Source organism: Asterias rubens, chromosome 14 (genome assembly GCF_902459465.1).
Source record: "Asterias rubens chromosome 14, eAstRub1.3, whole genome shotgun sequence".
Taxonomy (NCBI): domain Eukaryota; kingdom Metazoa; phylum Echinodermata; class Asteroidea; order Forcipulatida; family Asteriidae; genus Asterias; species Asterias rubens.
In genome coordinates, this window is record NC_047075.1 from 13046598 (window position 1) to 13063433 (window position 16836).

General features: G+C 36.6%; 1 long non-coding RNA gene across 1 annotated transcript; it reads left to right on the plus strand.

The window, feature by feature from the left end:
* Positions 1-409: 409 nt before the first annotated feature.
* Positions 410-3091, plus strand: LOC117299247. The gene is made up of 3 exons (XR_004520049.1): positions 410-430; positions 2859-2912; positions 3067-3091. It is a non-coding gene; the product is annotated as an uncharacterized LOC117299247 (long non-coding RNA).
* The last annotated feature ends 13745 nt before the right edge of the window (positions 3092-16836 follow it).

Genomic DNA, 16836 nt, shown 5'->3' on the forward strand with positions numbered 1-16836 from the left:
CATCATGATGTCATTCAACAATTTGCAAGAACTTGCAAATATCTAACCTACTAAGTTTCAACATAATCGCAACATAACCTTGGGAGTTATATGCCTTCAACGAGTGCACCTTTAACGCTGCGTCACGGTTTTTTTTTTTGGGGGGGGGGGCTGTTATGTTTTAAACCAGTTATCAATTATCTTATTAATGAATAATGAAAATTAAGTTGATTTTGTTTTCATTTTGTTATCAGGACTGGAATGCCGATAACCTTCGAAGTTTCCTAGCAAGTTGCTCAGCCACAAATTTGTCAGCCAACTTGACAGAATTCAGTGTGGTAGTTATCTGTTTCAGTTTCAGCAGTTGGCATGGTTTACGAACTGATGCATGAGACTCAGCAGTTTGAACACGAATGTCGTAGCTTCTTCCATGTGCCAAAAGAAAAGTCAGGTGAGTAATTTTCAATAATTGAAACTACATAATTGCACTACTTTTCAAGATTGCAATTGATGTTGCTCAACAGTATGGTTATACACACAGCTAGTTTATACACTTATTTGCAGCATTTGTGAAATATTGTAAAAATAAGTTGCTTCGAAAATAATCAGGTATCCCTATTTGGTTTTGCAATTCACATGCTAGATCCCAAATAGGCTAATTCACAAAAGTATTCTAGTACATTAAATATATAGAAGAGTTTGCGGTAACACCATGTAATTAATAACAATCTCTAAATGAGTTGGGGTTGTTCTGAAAAGAACCGTTGGAGTTAATCCAACGGTTCTTTTCGGAACTAATCCAACGGTTCTTTACAGAACCACCCCAACTCATTTAGAGGTTGGAGTTAATCCAACCGTTCTTTTCAGAACTAATCCAACGGTTCTTTACAGAACCACCCCAACTCATTTAGAGATTGTTATTAACTCCAACAGTTCTTTTCAGAACCACCCCAACTCATTAGAGATAGTCATTACATGGTGTTACCGCAAACTCTTCTATATCTTATTTCCACCATGCAAAGTTTCAAATCCTACTTACATTAAATATGCCAAAGATTTAATTTTGAACACCTACCGTTTGCATCAAATCTTGTGAAGTCATTCAGTGTTTATATACTAGCCATGCTAATATCTAAATTGTAATTTAGTTGTAATAGTGTTTTCATATTGTTGTATTGTAGTTTTCTGTTTTGTGATTGTATTATGAGTGGGGTCTCTAGTATAACTCCAACAGTTCTTTTCAGAACCACCCCAACTCATTAGAGATAGTCATTACATGGTGTTACCGCAAACTCTTCTATATCTTATTTCCACCATGCAAAGTTTCAAATCCTACTTACATTAAATATGCCAATGATTTAATTTTGCACACCTACCGTTTGCATCAAATCTTGTGAAGTCATTCAGTGTTTTATGGAACCTTTCAGTTGTACACACGTGCATCTCAATACACATGTCTGACCATTTTCTTCCTCCATGGTCTGACCAGAGTAGGCATTGTAATTGTTTTGGTGCACCACAAACGCTTGTTCATACCTCCATGGTTACAGTCATTCTTGCTCATGAAGTTTCCTCCTAGTCCTATTATTCCATCCTTGTTTGGAGCTACAGTATAATGATAAAGGATCAGCACATTTTCTCCAACTTATATCATCCAAAAAAGTGTTAGAACTAGACTTAGGTTTTTTGTTTTTTCCAAAAAAACGGTGTTCGGTTGAACGTTACATGATGACGTAGTTCAAAAACATTGAACATAAAAAGAGTAATTTTATACAATGTGTCGTTTTTTATAGTTAAATGTGCATTACAGATTTGAGAATCCCATTGAAATGTTTGAGAAAAGTGTGCAATAATGCGATCGTTAATGCAAAGCCACTCCGGATTTTTAGGTTTAGTTTTTCAACTGAAAATCTTATGTCACGATAAAAAAGCCGGTTCTAAACGAAAGCAAGGTATCTGTTGAGTTTCAATGTTCAAATCAATCTCAATCTTGAGTTATTCCATAGATAAGCTCGAAAGTTGTTTTTTGATGAAAAAACACGAAGGCGAACTTTGACCCAGGGTAACGACCCGGAAGTTAAGGTCGTACGATTTTGGCGTGAACTTTTCAAATGTTGTCAAAGTCTTTATCTATTTGATGCCTAATTATGAACATCATAGTTTCTATATTCGTTGAGATACAGCAACAAGCAAATGGTAATTTTTCAACATAAAAAGCCTTGTCATGACGTCATTGTAAAAGCTAGTGGTACTTGTAAGGATGACGATGATATAAGACGGATTATTCTCTGTTTACAATGATCTGGGTTGTATTTATTTAGCGGCCAATAAGTAAGTGCCCTATCTCAGCCTGATCGATAGAGGGCGCTAGACTAACTATCGTTACACCCTTCCTTTTATAAAAGAACTTTTGTTTATAAACTTAACATTTAACTAGAACTACAACGATAAACAACCATTATAAAACAATAACAATAACAATAACCTTGTACTGAGGTTAAACTTGAACTACAACAATAAACCATTGTTATGATAAACAATAACAATCCTTGCACTTAAGAATCTGTTGTCAAACTAAAACATAGCATCACTGCAAGTCTTATTACAAAACAAAAGTTACCACAAGATAAATTGTACAACTTACATAGCCATCATACTTCTTTCCTTTGTGCAGACCAAAGGAACACTCTGCCCATCCCCAACAATGCCAGTCAAGTCAAACATAGTGAGTGAGGGAATGAATATGATTTTGTAAAAGACTTAAGAATCTGTTGTCAAACTAAAATATAGCATCACTGCAAGTCTTATTAAAAAACAAAAGTTACCACAAGATAAATTGTACAACTTACATAGCCATCATACTTCTTTCCCTTGTGCAGACCAAAGGAACACTCTGCCCATCCCCAACAATGCCAGTGATCAAGTCAAACATGGTGAGTGAGGGAATGAATATGATTTTGTAAAAGACTTAAGAATCTGTTGTCAAACTAAAACATAGCATCACTGCAAGTGTTATTACAAAACAAAAGTTACCACAAGATAAATTGTACAACTTACATAGCCATCATACTTCTTTCCCTTGTGCAGACCAAAGGAACATTCTGCCCATCCCCAACAATGCCAGTGATCAAGTCAAACATGGTGAGTGAGGGAATGAATATGATTTTGTAAAAGACTTAAGAATCTGTTGTCAAACTAAAACATAGCATCACTGCAAGTCTTATTATAAAACAAAAGTTACCACAAGATAAATTGTACAACTTACATAGCCATCATACTTCTTTCCCTTGTGCAGACCAAAGGAACACTCTGCCCATCCCCAACAATGCCAGTGATCAAGTCAAACATGGTGAGTGAGGGAATGAATATGTATTTGTAAAAGACTTAAGAATCTGTTGTCAAACTAAAACATAGCATCACTGCAAGTCTTATTACAAAACAAAAGTTACCACAAGATAAATTGTACAACTTACATAGCCATCATACTTCTTTCCCTTGTGCAGACCAAAGGAACACTCTGCCCATCCCCAACGATGCCAGTGATCAAGTCAAACATGGTGAGTGAGGGAATGAATATGATTTTGTAAAAGATAAACCTTCAGCTCTACTTTTTTTCGCACATATTTTGAGGTGATTCCTTGGAGACTTAACAAACTGTTGTGACAAACGTATTGGACATGCAATTGAAAGGCTTTTCTTAACGGCAAAATTGAAATTAGTTGTCAGCCTCGGACCAATGATGTATTCTGTAGCGTCTCACAGTAATTTAGGATCGATCGCAATGCGCGATTGTGAGTAGGACATAGCTTTACCCGAAAAGTATCATTGTGAAATTTCTGACTTCTGGGTACCTGCTGCCATAGTAAATTAGTAAATGCATTGTATACAGACAATTTTCCCAATAATATATGCGGAGATGTACGTGTACGTGCTTCTCTCCCTATTGGGAATGAGACGCGTTCCAACGTTGGTGGCACTATCTCCCCAGCCCTCCCCTCCGCCCCCCCCTCCCCCGGAATTGACCTGCACTCGCTGGCTTGCTGGTATTGCAGAGGCTAAGACGAGTTGTAGGCAGTCCAGGTTGGGATGTTGTACTTTGATGTCTTGCTGCCAGATTGAGTTACAAGTCATTTGACCTGCCATATATGACCTGCAAAGCTACCACTGCCAGGGTCTCGGGATGAACCATTGATTGTCTATAAGCCATAAACAATTATTCGCAAGCTGTTTGTTCAATTTGTATTTGACTTTTCTTACTCCTACAGGGCAGCAAAATTAACTCGTAAAATCAGTGTTTTTGCCATGTTGTTCATGTCTACGATATCTAAATGCAATGAAACATGCACTGGGTGGTTTGGAACTGGCAAAAAAATATCATATAACCAGGGCCTTACAACTTCTGAGCTTGTAATATAACGAGAGTCTTCTGCAGTTGAAACATGCAACCATGTCAATTGCTACATTTTGATTTGGATTTACTTTATTTCCTTAGTTGTAGTTTTTATCAAGGGAGAACTTTATTCACACTAACTTAGGCCAATTAATGTGTTACTTGAAACAAACTTTTTGCTATTTCCAGATGCACGTGTGCCTGCCCAACAGAATCCAAAGAAGAAAGGTAATTACTTCTTAGAGTTACTATTCTTCAAGAGCGAATTTGATTTCTCCTATAGAATAATCATGAGTTCCTAATGATAGTCTTTTACTAAATGGAAAGTGTGAATTTTTGCTAGTGACCTATTGGCCAAGAAGAGTTTGATCAACATGTATACTGATCTTGATCTTTGATTAGGTATTACATTTTGTTTATGGTCTATGTGACTTTCCTTACGTATGAAGATCTAATGAAGTAAATGTTGGGTCCGAATCGAATCCAATGAAAAATACTCAATCTATAGCTTTTGACTTCTTGCTGAGATCTTGATCACAATTTTGGTATAATCCTGCGATGCAATACTCGCGAAGTCCAGATCTAAATGCTGATGGTTTGTGCATGGCAGTCAGTTTGTGTGAATGTGCTACTGTTATGTTGTTCATGCTCTCATGATTGTTTTTTTTTTTAAATGACTCCTTTTTTCAACTGTCGCTGAATTGCAGACCAACTTGAAATTCATATACACATGTATGCATGAAGTACGAATGTGTGTTCACGATTGGCACATTGGTCATTCCCCCAACATCACAGACTCATTGTTCATCTTGTTATTTATGGTCCAGTTTATGTTATTAATGTTTTTGTTTTGTTTGTTGCTTTACTTTATTGTGTGCACCATAGGAAGAAAGATGTATACTTCATGGAGCAAGCAAGAAGCAAAACAAGTTAGGGATTACTTCAAATCCATGATAAATGGAGAATCACAGCAGACCCTACCAAGTAAGTATTTTATCTGTGAATGGAATAAACACTTTTACCATGGTAGCAGCTGTCATGTTTTTCTTCCATTCAAAGCAGTGAAAATACATTTAAGTTTAAGTTAGTTCCCCAAAGGTCAGCAAAGTTTTCCCATGAGGTAATTAGAAAAACTGTTCTTGAAAAAAAAATACCTGCAAAAGAAAGTGAGTGGTGTTGACTGCACAAATGCTAGGGATGAAATGACTAAGGTGCAGTCAACCAGACAAAGCAAGACTTACAAGAGTTACTTTGTCAACTTTAGTAGGTAAGGTACTGAAGGGAAATGTACAAATTGACTATGAGATGTTATTTAAAGGGAAGGTGACTGACTTCAAAGTTTTCAGAGTTATGGCGTCTTTTTGGATGTTCACTTCATGGCCGCAAATCAGGGAAGGGGTATATGCACCACTTTTTTTTTTTTTTTTTTTTTTGAGTGAGGGAGACCAATATTCACAAGCCCCAATTCAATTTTCCTAAATGGTTAAAAGAATTATTAAAAAGTAAGTGCCTCAAAATAATGTGCAATCTTTACCCTAGGTGTGACTAGACAACAATAATGGTATGCGTATACTTTTTCACATTGGCAATTCATAATGAAATTTCAGAATCTTACCCCCCCCCCCTTTCCCACACATACACACACTTTTGGACACGGGTTTACCTGCTCGGTACACATTTATTACCATAGCAGTAAGGCTAAACCAAACTAGAAGTTGTTTTGATAATTTTTATGGTTAGTTTGTCCACATTGCATTATTTTTTCAAATGATTCTTGCCTTCTCACGCAAAAAAAAAATGAATGATTTAGAGCATCCTTTATTTTTAGGCAAGGTTCACAGCGCAGTGTTTATTTTATTATTTAACAAAAAAAAATTAATCTTAAAATAGGTAGAAAAGCCCTCAAAGTAAAGATTTGTTTTGAATACAAAAAATTTAAGTTCCACTTTATTTAAACATAAAGTTCCACTTTATTTAAACATAAAGTTTCAAAAAGTTTATTACAGTTACTACATGTTTCAATTCACTGTCTAAACCCACAGAAAAACATCAAGTTTTGAAATTCTTGGATACGCACAATATGAGGCATGATTGGTCAACCATCCGCACAAAAGTAATGAACGAGAGAGCCAAATGGATGAAGGAAGTTAACAAGAGGATGGATGACATGAGAGATACCTGAACTTATCATTTTTGTGAAGTCGTGTTCAGTTTACTGCCCAGCAGTGTATACGTGCGAGTCATTTTGCATTAATTAGGTTAAACGGTTCAATGTCTTCTTTGTAAACCTCAGTTATTGGTAACCCATTCATCACAACCTTATTTTATCTTTAAAACCTGTCAATATCCCTTTAGTTGCTTCGAAATAGTGCCAAATCTGGCTTTACCAGTACAGTCAATACAATATCTCACTCCCTGGTCAGTGACTATCCGTCTTTGATACTTATTTGCTCTTCCTTTTTATAATGCAAAATCAACAATAATAAGTGGTGTTGAAGGAAGCTGATTTTTTAAAAGCCAATAGAGTTGTTTGTTGATGCAAATACCTCTCAAACTAAAGTTGTTGTTTCAATGACTTTGAAACTCTTGTTCGGGGGGGCGGGGTTGGACACATGGCTGCGATAGAATTGTTTTTTTTTTTTTTTATAAAAGTTCAGCTGTGTTTGTTTTTATTCACACATTTAAGTACCCTCTTGTTACATCTAGTGTATCAGACTGATGCTTTGATGCTTGCTAGGTTTGTTGTGTCTCAGTACAAGTACATGCCTTGATTGATAGTAAAGTACCACATTACATCATTTGAGTGGGGCACCCTTTGCTAGAGATCAAAAGAAGGTAGCTCATTGGTTGAATCTTATGCATTAGGTATACAAATACTTGTGCATTTATTGCTGCACCATTGGTTTACCTGTAAACTATGCATTATTAGGTCTATTGCCTAATGTTTTTTGGGAAAAAATTTCCTTGCATGGTGTAGTTTTATGCATTGTAGGTGTGATTATGGTTATACTTATGTCATTCTGTGACATGACATAATTAATGTCCTTCCTCACCTTGGAATGGATCTTTCCATTGGATATAACTTTGACATTTTAAATCAGTCATAAAGAGTTTGAGTAGCGAGCAGAAAAGTTTTTGTAATTGAAAATAAGTCATAGAATTAAACTGAAGGCAGGTATACTTTTTGTAATTACAGCACAAACTAAAGACTGTAGAAACTTGTCACTTGTTAAGGAGCACTTGCTGGCTCTTGAAAGATTAAAACACTGAAAATGACTCCCTTTGAAGTAGTGTAGTTTTAGAGAAAGAGGTTATTATTTTGACCCAAACTTTTGAGTCTAATTTATTTGAGTAATTTGAATATTTTGTTCAGTCAACTTGGTTGATTGAATAATCCAGATTTTGCACAGGTTTTTTATTTTAAGCATATTTTTGGACAAAACAACTGAGATCACTCGACCCATTTTCAAGGCTTTGCTTCCGAAATCTGCGCTTGCGATTACTATTCGCCGTCTGCAGGGCAAGTGCAGAATTTCTGGGCTTGCCATGTAAGCAAAGAATGCATAGCAACATAAGGTATGCACGCGCACAAGTCAAAATTCCCTGCTAACCCATTAAATACGCTAACAGTAAGTGCGGAATTTCCTGCTTCTGTAAGCCTCGATTCTTTGCTTTAAGCAGAGCCATGAGATTGGGTCCTGGTCTTTGAAAATGATGCCCTTTGGATGAGGTAAAATGCAGTCTTAGAGAAAAAGGTTAGGGCCATGTCACACAGGGCAATTTTTACTGGCAACTTGGAGGCAACCAACTGCACCGTATGCACAAGAAATACTTTGGTAGCACAGGGGTTATTTTTCTGACAGTGTCTTTCAATTCTCAAGAAAAATTGTGTGAACATTCAAATGTGAATGCCTTTCCTTCTTGGAGATTGCCTGGAACTGGTTACCTGTAAATTGCCTCGTGTGACATGGCCCTTATTATACCATGATTATACTGACCCAAAAATTGGAGTCTGAAGGCAGTGGAGTCAAGAATGTTGCTTTTTTTTTTTTTGCAAGGGGGGGGGGGCCTCAGTTTTTCTGAGGTGGGGTGCGAGCAGTTTGACTGAATTTTTAATGAAACACATTTTTCTTACATTTTATATGGGGGAGGAATGTGCCCCCAGGCCCCCCCCCCCCTCAAATTACTCTGCTGTCTGAAGCATGCAGGCTTGAATTGTTTCTAAAGCTTATAAATTCATTGCAATTCTATGCAAATTAGGGTAGATTTTTACAATGTTTTCTTTTACATGTAATTTCATTTAATTATTTTGTTCAGTCAACAAAAATCCAAATACAGGTTTGTTATTTTAAGCATATTTTGGGACTAAAGTGGGAATACTTGTCTTTGACAATTAACAATGGTGTACCTTGCTTTTAAAACACAGTTAAAGTAGACTAATTGTTAACTTAACTTTCAAAATATACTATTGTTCAGTGTTCAACAGTTATGGGTGATTAGCTTTTAAAGTTTACCACTGCTTAGGAAAGTTTCTTCATGTGAGTTGTATTCCAGAATACACTGTCCTCCCTCTAATATGTTTGTGGTTGCTTTTCTTATAAACAATTGATGATCAGCTATACACTGCATATTTTGTTCATTGGTGTTAACACACAAAATGCCCCGCGGCTAGTGTTGTTTGTGCACTGTATTTTGTTCTATGTTCAGTCTTTCTGATAGCAAACCGATTCAATTTGATGAGTCGATGTTGTTGATAAAACCATGAATCATTTTGATTGGTCAGTGTTGATAAAACCATGAATCATTTTGATGGGTCAGTGTTGATAAAACCATGAATCATTTTGATGGGTCAGTGTTGTTGAAAACACTCTTGAATCATTGTGATGGGTCAGTGTTGTCACCCTGGATCATTTGGATTGGTCTGTGTTGTTAGCACTAGTGGCATAATTAAGGGACGAGACAGGAGGGGGGGGGGGTACATGCCCTAACTGCCATGCCCCCGGTTGCCCCAATTTGAAATTTGAAGCCAGTGCTGTCCTAGCAGTGCACTCCTAGGACATATGGTGCACTAGCCTAGTAATAATTAAAATTTACTGTAGTTATGCTGCATCATTAAATGCAGGGTGTCTTCTTATAACAGCTGACAAGAAGACATGGTGAAACACTTGCGTATCTTTTATGATATTCAGATCCAACATTGGAATCGACTTAAACGTAATTTTGGTGACTTCTAATAAAGTTGGTGTTACATAAAATTGTAGTCTTTTCTTTGTACATGTATTTGTCTCTTCGTGGCCAGATTCTTTTTGGATTATAGTCTCAATTTAAAATTCGATTTACCCCCAAATTCTATTAAAACAGATTTTCATTCTATTTTGTTGGTCTTCAAAAACAGGATACAGACATGTTTTATCCCGTTTTCATGGAAATGCGAGGTGTTGTATTTACACCTAAACCTGTTGTATCCCCGTTATTACCTTCTATTGTTTGGGGACAGGGGGCAACTGTGTTTGTCAGTTCAGAAGTGTTTTACCTCAGAGGACACTTTTATAGTGATTTGGGTACACATTTCTAAAAATCTGTTATTGACCTACATAAGAATTTACATTGTTTATGTGTCACACGTGGGCGACTTATTGTTTTCTTCGGGCTTGCAAAGATATTTGTAAGAGAATTGTTCCATGCCTTTTCAAGCCACGGTTTCGGTCCCATTTTATTTGGTGGCGATAGTAGTACCGAGAGTGTTCGTGAGATCAGCAGCCGGTGCCGCACAGGTTTACACGAAATTTATTAATTATGAGGCTGTGTCTCCGAATGCGCTGCGCGCGTGAAGGCGGCTTCGAGTTCATAGTTTTCCGCCAACTTCGTCCCTAGGGCCAGGGTGGGTCGAGCAGCAGTGAGGGGTTGACTGCTCTTTTCACTTTGTAAACCATGGGTACGAGGTTTAACAAGCTTATCACACACTGGAGATAAATAAAACAAACAAACAAGCCTACTGTTTGAGCATATTTAAAGAGTGCATTTCAACCACTTCAGTGTTTAGCTCATTTTTTACTTATTCTGCACGAAACGTGAAAGGAAGTCTAACATTTAATTTACCCGTGTTCTTGTCAATCGGTTTGCATTCTATGCTTGGTTTTCCGATTGATAAAATGAACCATTACTTCGTTTAAACTCTCGTTGATTGCAGTTTGCAAATTGATTTACGTGCGGTGAAATCCTCATGACTGTTGAACACAGGTAAGATAAGCAAATTCTATTTTTAGTGACTAGTACTAGTACTAAATAGTTGTAATAATTATGTGTTCTGGGTACCCGTGTTCTGTATTTGCCCTGACATGTCAACTTACCTTGATAATGTCCACATGCGGGCCCGAAAGAGTAAAAGCCACTGACTAATTTACAACAATCAGGCTAAGCTAGCTGTCATTCACAATCACATGGTCATGAGTGTTAACTAGTGTAGTGTATTGTTAGCAACAAAATGTGCCGGCTGAATTTGGTGAAATTCCAGTTGAAAGTGAAGAAGAATTCATGTCTGTACTGGGTACCCCTGTACTGTCTGGCAGATTTCGCTGCAGAATTTCATGAAAATAAGCTAGCATATTTTTGCTTTTTAATGGGTTTGCCTTAGAGTAGACTAGTTAGACCCAGTGACTGGGGCGCAGTACTCCTTTTTGTGATTTTGACATTATCGGTCGTACTACTACAACTAGCGCCCCAGCAAGTCGTATATATGGAAACCGCAGGGAGCGAACAAATCAGGGCATCCAGTCTGGTATCTGACTCTGAGGCCTTGACTTTCAATTCATATTGTTTTCTGCACAGTCAACCAACGCAGGATACCAGACTGGATGCCTTGACTTCTAACGGAAAATTTGCGTGACTGATAGTGGGCTAAAAAATCATCGATTTGGAGGACAGAAAATGATCATGAGTGCAATTAAATGCATTTTATTTCACCTTAAATACTTGGAGAAGCCAGTAGGCGATTTTCAAGCAATTCTGTCGAGTTTTTGTCTTTTTTTGACAACTTTTAACTGATTCGGAAAAAACCTGAATTGGTAAATGTTCGGTGCGGTTTCCATATAATATACGGCTTTCTGGGGCGCTAGTACGACCGATAATGTCAAAATCACAAAAAGGAGTACAGCGCCCCAGTCACTGGGTCTAGGGTTTGCCTGCATTGTGCTCTGCTGCAGTGCTGGCTTTATATTAAAAATGTATATATATAATTTGCTGATTTTTTTATTGGGGGGGGGGGGGGAAGAAATCATTTGGTTCAATTTTCAGAAAATGTCACGTGTTTTGGTGCAAGTGGTAGGGCCAAGGAGCAAAGGTATTCTAATGTATTAGAAGTATTTATGGGTATAGGGTAGTCAGGTAATAATTTATGAGGCCTAGGCCCAATGCTTTAACGATAACTATGTGATGTTTTTCAGCTGTGAAGTGAGAAAATTTGCTGGTCAAAATTGTGTGTTTGACAATCACTTTATCTGCCTTAATTTTCGTTAACTCCTACCTGTTTTGAAAGGTAAAGAGATTGTACCCAGCAAGGCAAAAGTAGCAGTCAGATACAGGAATTTCCCCAATATGCTTCATGTATGAAGAGTGAACATGATGGAACACGCTAGTTTGCCAACAAAGACATTATATGTAATATTGGCTACTGCCCAAAATTTGCTTGGATCATTTCCATTTAAAAGCAGCCTTACCTTAGTGTTGCCTGGAAACAAAGTGTTAAAAAGACTGAGCATTACTTTGTTCCTTGACTAATAATCGTCTGAAATGTCTTTTCATTAATATTGTCAAGAGAAATGTTACAACAAATATCCTTTTTATGTGTGTGAATATTTTGCAGGATGGGCCATCATAAGAAACTTTGTTTAAGTTCTTACATTAAGAAAAGAAAGAGGAAGCAGTCTGCGAAGAAGCATCTACCTCCTAAGCAACAGCAGCCTCTGGAATCCACTGAAAATGAAACAGTATCTGGTTTGAGCAATTCATCATTGCCTCCATTTGCAGACACTCCAAAGCATCTATCAACTACTAGTTCTTATCCTAGAAGCGCTTGTAGTAATTCATTAATTGTCTGGCAGTACAAAAATGATCCCCTCTATATAAAGTTCTGTGAGTTTCGCCTTCTGCAATATAGACTTAAAAAGGTGAATATAATGTTTGTTGCTATGTTTAATACCAAACTAATCATGCAGTTGATAAGTGACTTCTTATTCATTACATGGAAATTTGACTATTTTATCAATTTTGACCTCATTAATCTCGTCCCCATGGAGATGTACAGTGTACTTAATACACTGGGGGGGAGGAGAGGTTTAGATTTTATAGTCCAAGTCTGGTCTACTTAATATGAGGTCATAAAAGTGTTAGCAGGGAACCAGACCACTATTCCTTCCTCCATTGGATAGTGTAGACTTCACAATTAAAGAATATCACGGCCTCCCATGCCAGAAACACTGGGGCGAACCCCTTCTCATGGTGACAAGTGTTACCAAGTGTGCATTACACGAGACAAGGGACCTACAGCTTTTATTGACCCATCTGGAGGATAAAGCAATAATGATTAAATGTCTTGCTTAAGGGCACAAGTGTCACTACTGGGACTCAAAGCCTAATGTGCTAATCATTCGGCCACGGCACACTATTTGTAATGTAAAAATGTTGAAATTCCAACACTGCAACTGGCGACAGGTGCTAGCCCACCACCGACCTAATTTAAACATTTTAAAAGATACATGTTTGCTGCAGCACCGTGCAGTTTAGATTTCTAGTTCTAAAAATAAAATCCTTAAGCCTATTACTTTTGTATTGTCTTCTTCACAGATTGTAGAGGAACCATTCAGATCTGCACCTAAGTAACCAGTATCCAATCTGATCATCGATCCAGCAGCCATGTTTGTGCAGCCCATGTAGTCCAGTTTAGCGATCCATACATACACCTCTCTGAGCAGCGTGTGTTTCCTGGTCATCAAGACAATGATGGTTCACCCTCGTAACAAATTTGAAATGCTGGCCAACCACTTAAAAAAAATAATCTGTTCAGCTACTGACTAATTCAGATAGAAAAAGGTGGTTGAATTAAATGTGTTGTTGAATTAGAGTGGGTGAGCACATTGTATAAATCTGGGGTCCCTTGGATTGAGATGGGTGACTGGAATAAAACAGTTTCTTGTAATTTAATATTATTAAATTAAAAAAAACATACATTACTGAAAATGTTAATTGTATGACCAATTTTTTTGGTCTCCTGTAGTAGGCTATGACTTACTATATTGATGTCTCCTGATTGCTTGTCTTTTTCATACTGTTATAAATTGTCTCCTAAATGGAGTTACTCTGCTGCAATTTGTTATTGTCTCCTAATGGAATGTATCTGCATTTTATTATTATACAAATATTGACTGCTGCGAGTGATATGGTGTACACTTAATATTTCATTTCAGACATTTACTATTTAGTTTTGTATTGCAAATCTGAGAACTATACAGGGCCCAAACTGACCGAGCCATGGCCACAACCAGGAGCCTGCAAGGGTTTAAACGGTCATTTAGGATTGAGTTGCCACTCTTTCATTCCCATGTCATTTATGATGAATGTTTGTAGACAAAACATTTTTCAAGTCCTCGGGCAGCTCTTTTAAATTAGTGACCCTCAACAGTTGTGCAAAGGCACACAAACTAACAGATGGTTACACCAAAAGGCATGTATACTACTTACTGTACTGTCTTTGGTATTTATGAATAGTTATTATGCCTCCATTACCAAGAATAAACAAAAAGAAGCTAAACAGAGATCCTCATTTGAAGCTTACTTTATTTTCTAGTGTTTGGGTTGTTTAGTTCTGAAAATCATGGCCCTGTCTCCTGATTGCTTGTCTTTTTCATACTGTTATAAATTGTCTCCTAAATGGAGTTACTCTGATGCAATTTGTTATTATTGTCTCCTATTGGAATGTATCTGCATTTCATTATTATACAAATATTGACTGCTGCGAGTGATATGGTGTACACTTAATGTTTCACTTCAGACATTTACTATTTAGTTTTGTATTGCAAATCTGAGAACTATACAGGGCCCAATTGTTGTTTTTTTGTCTCCTGTACCATTGCTTGTTTTTTTTCATATTGTTATAATATGTCTCCTAAATGGAGTTACTCTGATGTAATTTCTTATTATTGTCTCCTAATGGACTGTATCCCAACAAAGTTATTAAACATTTTGCCTCAAAATTAAGAGTAGCAACGAGGTATTAAACTGCAGGTTAAAACTGGTAGGGTCATGGCCATCTCATGACCGAGCCATGGCCACAACCACGAGCCTGCAAGGGTTTAAACGGTCATTTAGGATTGAGTTGCCACTCTTTCATTCCCATTCATAAATGCCATTTATGATAAAAAGTGAAATAAGACTTATGTATGAATGTTTGTGTTTGTAGAATTTTTTTTTCACTTCCTCCGGCAGCTCTTTCAAATTAGTGACCCTCAACAGTTGTGCGAATGCACACAAACTAACAAATGGTTACACCAGCAGGCGCGTATCTTGGGGAATTTATGCATAGTTTTTTTAACATGCCTCCATTACCAAGAATAAACAAAAAGAAGCTAAACAGAGATCCTCATTTGAAGCTTACTTTATTTGCTAGTGTTTGGGTTGTTTAGGTCTGAAACAGGGCCAAACATGTGTTATTGTTCGTATGACCATCATTGTTCACTTGCAAGGGCAAGTACCGAATTTGTTAAGTAGCTGTGTGTCTGGGGGAATCTTTGGTTGATTAGCTCTGTGAGAGGGGTACACAACGTGCTCCTTCCTCGTTATTTTGTCTTAAGTTTTAATACACTCTATTGCAACCACCATGGAGCGTTCTAAAATAATAATAAAAAATAATAAAAAAATGCCGTTTGTTTAGGGTTTCATTTTGTTCTTGTTTTTTATTAATTTTGTTTTATTTTACTTTTTAATTTCGAAAGCCCCCCCCCCCTCTTCCCTCCCCATTAATGGTAGTGATGTGTCACTTTACACATTAACACGAATTGTTAATGTGTAAAGAATTTTTGTCTTATTTTGTTTTGTTCATCTGGTCTGTTCGAGCTTTGTTTTCCTTTGCTTTGATTTGATTTTGTTTTGTTGGTGTTGTCAATGTTGTGTGTTTTGTTTTTTTCTGCATGGTTTGTGTTGCTTTGGTGTTGTTTCTTTTCTTTTGTTTATTTACACCTTGGAGAACCAAGTCCCAAGTCTGTTTATTAAAAGTTAGTCCTGTTGCTCCTGGCATGGTCAATAGCGCAATCGGCACTATATTTAAGTCTCGACCATTACGGTTTCTATCGTTTCAAAATAGATTCTTATCTTTCTTTACAATGATATAACTACTGCAGCAATTAAAACGCTTTAGGAGACAGTCTCCTAACGCTGAATTCTCAATGTCACCTAAATGACCATCATAAAGTAAAAAAATAGTTGGGAGACAATAATTACTACATGAACGAATTATATCTTAGGAAGTGTGCTTAATTTGTTTTTTTTCTCTCTCTAACTTATTGGTATTGGATGTGTTATGAAATAAAATTTGTAAAATCTGATTTTCTACAAACAACTTACATAAAAATGCTTAACAAGTGAAATGTCTCCCAAACACTTACTTCTTACGATGTCCCCTAAATATACCATTTACCATTATTATTATTATTATTATTATTATTATTATTATACATTTGTTTCTGTCAAAAACACCATAGCATTTGTACATGATTTTGTTCATTCTTAATCTCAAAATTCGCAAATATGTCAGACTTTGGTCTTATACCAATTTGAAGCTTAGTACATGAACTTGTCACAAAAGTAAAATTTTTCAAATTCTTCATTAATTAGCTTAGTTATAATGACGTGAATATTTAATTAGGCAATCTTGTTACTACCATATCTCAAGAAGTATACATCCGATCCTCAAACTTGTTTCAGTTATAGACTTGCCTATATTGTAGATGTGATTTCTGGTCTAACATATTTCCCGTCACGTCATCATGACATTTATAATGCGGGTTTTAATCTATGTACAAAAGGCATGGCTCAAAAAGTGTCCAGATTTGGAAAGTTTTTAACACAATATTTTCTAAATAAGTTAATTGTTAGTTTCCTAAAACACATAATATGTTTTGAAAAGTTAAACGCTTATTATAAGAGATGTTCCAGGTCATTAAAAACTAATAAAAGTACAATATCCAGGATAATTTAACGATTAAGTGACAAATCCGACACCATGGCTAGCTGTTTTGATTGCGCAATCACGGCAATGCATTGGAGATTTCCTTGATATTTGAATCGTAACCGAGAGAGGACCTATAGTTAGTGTATAGCCCATTCGGTATGTGTACGAACAATACTTGCAACGTGCGTTTTGATAGGGTTTTCTTTAAAAGGTATTGAACAATCGTATTGTAAGAATTGTCAATGTG